This window comes from Nerophis lumbriciformis, unplaced genomic scaffold (assembly GCF_033978685.3).
Source record: "Nerophis lumbriciformis unplaced genomic scaffold, RoL_Nlum_v2.1 HiC_scaffold_59, whole genome shotgun sequence".
NCBI lineage: Eukaryota > Metazoa > Chordata > Actinopteri > Syngnathiformes > Syngnathidae > Nerophis > Nerophis lumbriciformis.
Window position 1 is genome coordinate 90,001 of NW_027316601.1, and position 10,000 is coordinate 100,000.

Consider the following 10,000-nt stretch of genomic DNA (forward strand, 5'->3'; position numbering starts at 1 on the left):
GCCTTGGTTCTCTACCTGGGTACGGAACACCAAATTAGTCCCTCTCCTAGCTGGAAGTCCAAAAAAAAGGCGTGAATTTGACTAAGTGTCTAGGAGGATGTCCCTTTAAGAAGGCCGACGTCCCTTGGTTCTCCACCTGGGTACAGAACGCCAAATTAGTCCCTCTCCTAGCTGGAAGTCCAAAAAAAAAGGCGTGAATTTGACTAAGTGTCTAGGAGGATGTCCCCTTAAGAAGGCCGACGTGCCTTGGTTCTCTACCTGGGTACGGAACACCAAATTAGTCCCTCTCCTAGCTGGAAGTCCAAAAAAAAGGCGTGAATTTGACTAAGTGTCTAGGAGCATTTCCCTTTCAGAAGGCCGACGTGCTATGGTTCTCCACCTGGGTACGGAACGCCAAATTAGTCCCTCTCCTAGCTGGAAGTCCAAAAAAAAGGCGTGAATTTGACTAAGTGTCTAGGAGCATTTCCCTTTAAGAAGGCCGACGTGCTATGGTTCTCCACCTGGGTCAGGAACGCCAAATTAGTCCCTCTCCTCGCTGGAAGTCCAAAAAAAAAGGTGTAAATTTGACTAAGTGCCTAGGAGGATGTCCCCTTAAGAAGGCCGACGTGCCTTGGTTCTCTACCTGGGTCAGGAACGCCAAATTAGTCCCTCTCCTCGCTGGAAGTCCAAAAAAAAGGCGGAAATTTGACTAAGTGCCTAGGAGGATGTCCCTTTAAGAAGGCCGACCTGCTATGGTTCTCCACCTGGGTCCGGAAAGCAAAATTAGTCCCTCTCCTCGCTGGAAGTCCCAAAAAAAGGCTGAAATTTGACTAAGTGCCATCATTTTAGAGTACCAGGCCTCTATAGAAAAGTTTGGTTTTTTGTCTATGTGTCATCATTTTAGAGTACCAGGGCTCTATAGAAAAGTTTGGTAAATTTGACTAAGTGCCTAGGAGCATTTCCCTTTAAGAAGGCCGACGTGCTATGGTTCTCCACCTGGGTCAGGAAAGCAAAATTGTCCCTCTCCTCGCTGGAAGTCCAAAAAAAAGGCGTGAATTTGACTAAGTGCCTAGGAGGATGTCCCTTTAAGAAGGCCGACGTGCTATGGTTCTCCACCTGGGTCAGGAAAGCAAAATTGTCCCTCTCCTCGCTGGAAGTCCAAAAAAAAGGCGTGAATTTGACTAAGTGCCTAGGAGGATGTCCCTTTAAGAAGGCCGACCTGCTATGGTTCTCCACCTGGGTCAGGAAAGCAAAATTGTCCCTCTCCTCGCTGGAAGTCCAAAAAAAAGGCGTGAATTTGACTAAGTGCCTAGGAGGATGTCCCCTTAAGAAGGCCGACGTCCCTTGGTTCTCCACCTGGGTACAGAACGCCAAATTAGTCCCTCTCCTAGCTGGAAGTCCAAAAAAAAAGGCGTGAATTTGACTAAGTGTCTAGGAGGATGTCCCTTTAAGAAGGCCGACGTGCTATGGTTCTCCACCTGGGTCTGGAACGCCAAATTAGTCCCTCTCCTCGCTGGAAGTCCAAAAAAAAGGCGGAAATTTGACTAAGTGCCTAGGAGGATGTCCCTTTAAGAAGGCCGACGTGCTATGGTTCTCCACCCGGGTCCGGAACTCAAAATTAGTCCCTCTCCTAGCTGGAAGTCCAAAAAAAAAAGGTGTAAATTTGACTAAGTGTCTAGGAGGATGTCCCTTTAAGAAGGCCGACCTGCTATGGTTCTCCACCCGGGTCCGGAACTCAAAATTAGTCCTTCTCCTAGTTGGAAGTCATCAAAAAAAGGCGGAAATTTGACTAAGTGCCATCATTTTAGAGTACCAGGACTATAGTGGGGGAATTGGAGCCCTCTGGTGGACACTCGCCGCAAATGCACCCTGAATTAAAGACATTATTTCCAGTTCTTTTGGGGCCCTATTTTCAGGCGTAAATTTGACTAAGTGTCTAGGGGCATGTCCCTTTAAGAAGGCCGACCTGCTATGGTTCTCCACCTGGGTCTGGAACGCCAAATTAGTCCCTCTCCTCGCTGGAAGTCCAAAAAAAAGGCGTGAATTTGACTAAGTGCCTAGGAGGATGTCCCTTTAAGAAGGCTGACCTGCTATGGTTCTCCACCCGGGTCAGGAAAGCAAAATTGTCCCTCTCCTCGCTGGAAGTCCAAAAAAAAGGCGTGAATTTGACTAAGTGCCTAGGAGCATTTCCCTTTAAGAAGGCCGACGTGCTATGGTTCTCCACCCGGGTACGGAAAGCAAAATTAGTCCCTCTCCTCGCTGGAAGTCCAAAAAAAAGGCGTAAATTTGACTAAGTGCCTAGGAGGATGTCCCTTAAAGAAGGCCGACGTGCTATGGTTCTCCACCTGGGTCAGGAAAGCAAAATTGTCCCTCTCCTCGCTGGAAGTCCAAAAAAAAGGCGTGAATTTGACTAAGTGCCTAGGAGGATGTCCCTTTAAGAAGGCTGACCTGCTATGGTTCTCCACCCGGGTACGGAAAGCAAAATTTGTCCCTCTCCTCGCTGGAAGTCCAAAAAAAAGGTGTAAATTTGACTAAGTGCCTAGGAGGATGTCCCTTTAAGAAGGCCGACGTGCTATGGTCCTCCACCTGGGTCAGGAACGCAAAATTGTCCCTCTCCTCGCTGGAAGTCCAAAAAAAAGGTGTAAATTTGACTAAGTGCCTAGGAGGATGTCCCTTTAAGAAGGCCGACGTGCTATGGTCCTCCACCTGGGTCAGGAACGCAAAATTAGTCCCTCTCCTAGTTGGAAGTCATCAAAAAAAGGCGGAAATTTGACTAAGTGCCATCATTTTAGAGTACCAGGACTATAGCTGGGGAATTGGAGCCCTCTGGTGGACACTCGCTGCAAATGCACCCTGAATTAAACACATTATTTCCAGTTCTTTTGGTGTTCCCGGGGAATGAGAGGCCTTTTGTGGGCCAGAAAGAGTGGGGGACCCTTGGAGCCCCTATTTTCAGACAGTTTGGCTTATTTCGGTGACGCCGGGGCGTCCATCAGGTCTTCCCGGGGAATGAGAGGCCTTTTGTGGCCATATGTCAACAAAAGAGTGGGGAAATGGAGCCCTCCGGTGGACTCCCGCTGCAAATGCACCCCCCAAATTAAATACATTAATTCCAGGCCTTTTGGGGCCCTATATTCAGACGGTGTGTAGCCCTCCAGTGGACTCCCGCCTCCAATGCACCCCCCAAATTAAAGACATCACCCCCCAAATTAAAGGCATCATTTCCAGTTCTTTTGGGGCCCTATTTTCAGACAGTTTGGCGGATTTCCTTGACGCCGGGGAGTCCTACAGGTGTTCCCGGGGAATGAGAGGCCTTTTGTGGGCCAGAAAGAGTGGGGAACCCTTGGAGCCCCTATTTTCAGACAGTTTGGCTTATTTCGGTGACGCCGGGGCGTCCATCAGGTCTTCCCGGGGAATGAGAGGCCTTTTGTGGCCATATGTCAACAAAAGAGTGGGGAAATGGAGCCCTCCGGTGGACTCCCGCTGCAAATGCACCCCCCAAATTAAATACATTAATTCCAGGCCTTTTGGGGCCCTATATTCAGACGGTGTGGAGCCCTCCAGTGGACTCCCGCCTCCAATGCACCCCCATAATTATAGACATCACCCCCCAAATTAAACACATTATTTCCAGTTCTTTTGGGCCTCTATTTTCAGACGGTTTGGCGTATTTCCTTGACGCCGGGGAGTCCTACAGGTGTTCCCGGGGAATGAGAGGCCTTTTGTGGGCCAGAAAGAGTGGGGAACCCTTGGAGCCCCTATTTTCAGACAGTTTGCCGTATTTCGGTGACGCCGGGGCGTCCATCAGGTCTTCCCGGGGAATGTGAGGCCTTTCGTGGGCCATATTTTCAGACAGATTGGCCTGTTTCAGTGACGCCGAGGCGTCCATCAGGTCTTCCCGGGGAGTGTGAGGCCTTTTGGGGCCCTATTTTCAGACAGAAAAAAAAGAAAAGTAACCCTTACACTACAAAGGACAGCGGGGAAACGCCCCCCCAGCAAAGTCACAGGGGAAGTGGGGTAGACAAGTGGAGAGTGTCTGGGGAAAAGTCCACAAAATGATCAAAAATCACACCCAGGTACGAGTGCCACAAGTCCCGCCGCGTCCCACCCGAGTCCGAGGTGCCCCCCGCATGCCCAAAACGCACCCAGCAAAGGCGCACTGTGATTGGGAAGAAAAGTTGGGAAAGTGGGCAAAATTCCGGAAAATGACCAAAAACCACACCCAGGTTAGAGCCCCACACGTCCTGCAGTCGCACCCGAGTCCTGGGATGCCCAACATGTCCAAAAAAATCAAAAAAAAGCCCAAAAAATCAAAAAAATCCCCGGGCCGTATCTTGGACGCCGGCGTACCGCGTTCGGCCCTCGTGCCGTAGTTTGGCGACCGATTGTAAAAATTTGCCGCGAACGGCTAGTTTTTTTCCTTGGAGTAAATAGAGAGTAGATCCAGCAGAAAATATGCACTATAAACAAAGAGAGGGGGTTTGGAGGGGGGCAAAAACGCCCTCTTGGAACTTTTGCAGCAGCACACATCAAACTAGCGGGGAGAAGGCATGCATAGCAAAAGGCCACGAAATGATCCAAAATCACACCCAGGTTCGAGTCCCACAAGTCCCGCCGCGTTCCACCAGGGTTCCGGGGTGCCTGACATGTCCACGACGCACCCAGCAAAGGCGCACTGTGATTGGGAAGAAAAGTTGGGAAAGTGGGCAAAAGTCCCGAATTTTATCCAAAATTATACCCAGGTTCGAGTCCCACAAGTCCCGCCGCGTTCCACCAGTGTCTCGGGGTGCCTACAATGTCCACAACGCACCCAGCAAAGGCATCACACCCAGGTTCGAGTCCCACAAGTCCCGCCGCGTTCCACCAGGGTTCCGGGGTGCCTGACATGTCCACGACGCACCCAGCAAAGGCGCACTGTGATTGGGAAGAAAAGTTGGGAAAGTGGGCAAAAGTCCCGAATTTTATCCAAAATTATACCCAGGTTCGAGTCCCACAAGTCCCGCCGCGTTCCACCAGTGTCTCGGGGTGCCTACAATGTCCACAACGCACCCAGCAAAGGCATCACACCCAGGTTCGAGTCCCACAAGTCCCGCCGCGTTCCACCAGGGTTCCGGGGTGCCTGACATGTCCACGACGCACCCAGCAAAGGTGCACTGTGATTGGGAAGAAAAGTTGGGAAAGTGGGCAAAAGTCCCGAATTTGGTCCAAAATCACACCCAGGTTCGAGTCCCACAAGTCCCGCCGCGTTCCACCAGGGTTCCGGGGTGCCTACAATGTCCACAACTTACCCAGCAAAGGCGCACTGTGATTGGGAAGAAAAGTTGGGAAAGTGGGCAAAAGTCCCGAATTTGGTCCAAAATCACACCCAGGTTCGAGTCCCACAAGTCCCGCCGCGTTCCACCAGTGTCTCGGGGTGCCTACAATGTCCACAACGCACCCAGCAAAGGCGCACTGTGATTGGGAAGAAAAGTTGGGAAAGTGGGCAAAAGTCCCGAATTTGGTCCAAAATCACACCCAGGTTCGAGTCCCACAAGTCCCGCCGCGTTCCACCAGTGTCTCGGGGTGCCTACAATGTCCACAACTTACCCAGCAAAGGCGCACTGTGATTGGGAAGAAAAGTTGGGAAAGTGGGCAAAAGTCCCGAATTTGGTCCAAAATCACACCCAGGTTCGAGTCCCACAAGTCCCGCCGCGTTCCACCAGGGTTCCGGGGTGCCTACAATGTCCACGACGCACCCAGCAAAGGCGCACTGTGATTGGGAAGAAAAGTTGGGAAAGTGGGCAAAAGTCCCGAATTTGGTCCAAAATCACACCCAGGTTCGAGTCCCACAAGTCCCGCCGCGTTCCACCAGGGTTCCGGGGTGCCTACAATGTCCACCACGCACCCAGCAAAGGCGCACTGTGATTGGGAAGAAAAGTTGGGAAAGTGGGCAAAAGTCCCGAATTTGATCCAAAAATCACACCCAGGTTCGAGTCCCACAAGTCCCGCCGCGTTCCACCAGTGTCTCGGGGTGCCTACAATGTCCACAACTTACCCAGCAAAGGTGCACTGTGATTGGGAAGAAAAGTTGGGAAAGTGGGCAAAAGTCCCGAATTTGGTCCAAAATCACACCCAGGTTCGAGTCCCACAAGTCCCGCCGCGTTCCACCAGGGTTCCGGGGTGCCTACAATGTCCACCACGCACCCAGCAAAGGCGCACTGTGATTGGGAAGAAAAGTTGGGAAAGTGGGCAAAAGTCCCGAATTTGGTCCAAAATCACACCCAGGTTCGAGTCCCACAAGTCCCGCCGCGTTCCACCAGGGTTCCGGGGTGCCTACAATGTCCACAACGCACCCAGCAAAGGCGCACTGTGATTGGGAAGAAAAGTTGGGAAAGTGGGCAAAAGTCCCGAATTTGGTCCAAAATCACACCCAGGTTCGAGTCCCACAAGTCCCGCCGCGTTCCACCAGGGTTCCGGGGTGCCTGACATGTCCACGACGCACCCAGCAAAGGCGCACTGTGATTGGGAAGAAAAGTTGGGAAAGTGGGCAAAAGTCCCGAATTTGGTCCAAAATCACACCCAGGTTCGAGTCCCACAAGTCCCGCCGCGTTCCACCAGGGTTCCGGGGTGCCTACAATGTCCACGACGCACCCAGCAAAGGCGCACTGTGATTGGGAAGAAAAGTTGGGAAAGTGGGCAAAAGTCCCGAATTTGGTCCAAAATCACACCCAGGTTCGAGTCCCACAAGTCCCGCCGCGTTCCACCAGGGTTCCGGGGTGCCTACAATGTCCACAACGCACCCAGCAAAGGCGCACTGTGATTGGGAAGAAAAGTTGGGAAAGTGGGCAAAAGTCCCGAATTTGGTCCAAAATCACACCCAGGTTCGAGTCCCACAAGTCCCGCCGCGTTCCACCAGGGTTCCGGGGTGCCTGACATGTCCAAGACGCACCCAGCAAAGGCGCACTGTGATTGGGAAGAAAAGTTGGGAAAGTGGGCAAAAGTCCCGAATTTGGTCCAAAATCACACCCAGGTTCGAGTCCCACAAGTCCCGCCGCGTTCCACCAGGGTTCCGGGGTGCCTACAATGTCCACAACGCACCCAGCAAAGGCGCACTGTGAGTGGGAAGAAAAGTTGGGAAAGTGGGCAAAAGTCCCGAATTTGGTCCAAAATCACACCCAGGTTCGAGTCCCACAAGTCCCGCCGCGTTCCACCAGGGTTCCGGGGTGCCTACAATGTCCACGACGCACCCAGCAAAGGCGCACTGTGATTGGGAAGAAAAGTTGGGAAAGTGGGCAAAAGTCCCGAATTTGATCCAAAATTATGCCCGGGTTGGAGTACCACGAGTCCGGCCGCGTTCCACCGGTGTCCCGGGGGTGCCTGCCATGTCCACAACTTATCCAGCAAAGGCGCACTGTGATTGGGAAGAAAAGTTGGGAAAGTGGGGAAAAAAAGGACCGGAAAATATCCAAAATTATGCCCGGGTTGGAGTACCACGAGTCCGGCCGCGTTCCACCGGTGTCCCGGGGGTGCCTGCCATGTCCACAACTTACCCAGCAAAGGCGCACTGTGATTGGGAAGAAAAGTTGGGAAAGTGGGCAAAAGTCCCGAATTTGATCCAATATTATGCCCGGGTTGGAGTACCACGAGTCCGGCCGCGTTCCACCGGTGTCCCGGGGGTGCCTGCCATGTCCACAACTTACCCAGCAAAGGCGCACTGTGATTCGGAAGAAAAGTTGGGAAAGTGGGGAAAAAAAGGACCGGGAAATATCCAAAATTATGCCCGGGTTGGAGTACCACGAGTCCGGCCGCGTTCCACCGGTGTCCCGGGGGTGCCTGGCACGTCCACAACTTACCCAGCAAAGGCGCACTGTCAGTGGGGAAGACCAAACATGTCTCGGATTTTTTCCAAGTACCTTAACGAGAGAGGCTAAAAAGCACCTGTTTTTACCTTCTCTCGTTGTTGTACTTAGAAAAAAAACGAGAAAATAAAAAATCTGGGTTTTTTTCTAAGTACCTTAACGAGAGAGGCTAAAAAAAACCATTTTTTACCTTCTCTCGTTGTTGTACTTAGAAAAAAAACGAGAAAAAAAATTTTCCCCATTCATTTCAATGGGAGTTCATTTTTTTTTTGGGATTTTTTCTAAGTACCTTAACGAGAGAGGCTTAATTTTTCACCTACTTTTTACCTTCTCTCGATTTTTCGTTTTTTACCTGGTCGACCAAAACACCTCCATCTCGTTACTATGTGCACCATGTCTGACAGGCTGAAATCACAGGGAACGCGTCCGAGTCAAAGTGAGCTATTTTCGGACACAAATATGGTGTTTTTCCCCTCTATCCTCTGGTTCTTTTTTCAAACTGATCTTCCAGCATCTGAGCGACAGGGGCTCATGCAGACACCTGTGTCCGCCCGAGGGGCGCCTTCCCGGACACATATATGGTGCTTCCCCCCTCTTTACCCCGGTCCTTTTTCAAACTGATCTTCCAGCATCTGAGCGACAGGGGCTCATGCAGACACCTGTGTCCGCCCGAGGGGCGCCTTCCCGGACACATATATGGTGCTTCCCCCCTCTTTACCCCGGTCCTTTTTCAAACTGCTCTTCCAGCATCTGAGCGACAGGGGCTCATGCAGACACCTGTGTCCGCCTAAGGGGCGCTATCTCGGACACATTTTCAACTTTTCCCGCATGAATGAAATCCTGGAACTGATTCCACCCAGGTACTTAGGGCTTCCAGGGCTTGAGCGACAGGGGCTCTGTCCGGAGCGTGTGTCCGCCTAGGGGGCGCTGTCTCGGACACATTTTCAACTTTTCCCGCATGGATGAAATCCTGGAACTGATTCCACCCAGGTACTTAGGACTTCCAGGGCTTGAGCGACAGGGGCTCTGTCCGGAGCGTGTGTCCGCCTAGGGGGCGCTGTCCCGGACACATTTTCAACTTTTCCCGCATGAATGAAATCCTGGAACTGATTCCACCCAGGTACTTAGGGCTTCCAGGGCTTGAGCGACAGGGGCTCTGTCCGGAGCGTGTGTCCGCCTAGGGGGCGCTGTCTCGGACACATTTTCAACTTTTCCCGCATGAATGAAATCCTGGAACTGATTCCACCCAGGTACTTAGGACTTCCAGGGCTTGGGCGACAGGGGCTCTGTCCGGAGCGTGTGTCCGCCTAGGGGGCGCTGTCTCGGACACATTTTCAACTTTTCCCGCATGAATGAAATCCTGGAACTGATTCCACCCAGGTACTTAGGGCTTCCAGGGCTTGAGCGACAGGGGCTCTGTCCGGAGCGTGTGTCCGCCTAGGGGGCGCTGTCCCGGACACATTTTCAACTTTTCCCGCATGGATGAAATCCTGGAACTGATTCCACCCAGGTACTTAGGGCTTCCAGGGCTTGAGCGACAGGGGCTCTGTCCGGAGCGTGTGTCCGCCTAGGGGGCGCTGTCTCGGACACATTTTCAACTTTTCCCGCATGGATGAAATCCTGGAACTGATTCCACCCAGGTACTTAGGGCTTCCAGGGCTTGAGCGACAGGGGCTCTGTCCGGAGCGTGTGTCCGCCTAGGGGGCGCTGTCCCGGACACATTTTCAACTTTTCCCGCATGGATGAAATCCTGGAACTGATTCCACCCAGGTACTTAGGACTTCCAGGGCTTGAGCGACAGGGGCTCTGTCCGGAGCGTGTGTCCGCCTAGGGGGCGCTGTCCCGGACACATTTTCAACTTTTCCCGCATGAATGAAATCCTGGAACTGATTCCACCCAGGTACTTTGGGCTTCCAGGGCTTGAGCGACAGGGGCTCTGTCCGGAGCGTGTGTCCGCCTAGGGGGCGCTGTCTCGGACACATTTTCAACTTTTCCCGCATGAATGAAATCCTGGAACTGATTCCACCCAGGTACTTAGGACTTCCAGGGCTTGAGCGACAGGGGCTCTGTCCGGAGCGTGTGTCCGCCTAGGGGGCGCTGTCCCGGACACATTTTCAACTTTTCCCGCATGAATGAAATCCTGGAACTGATTCCACCCAGGTACTTAGGACTTCCAGGGCTTG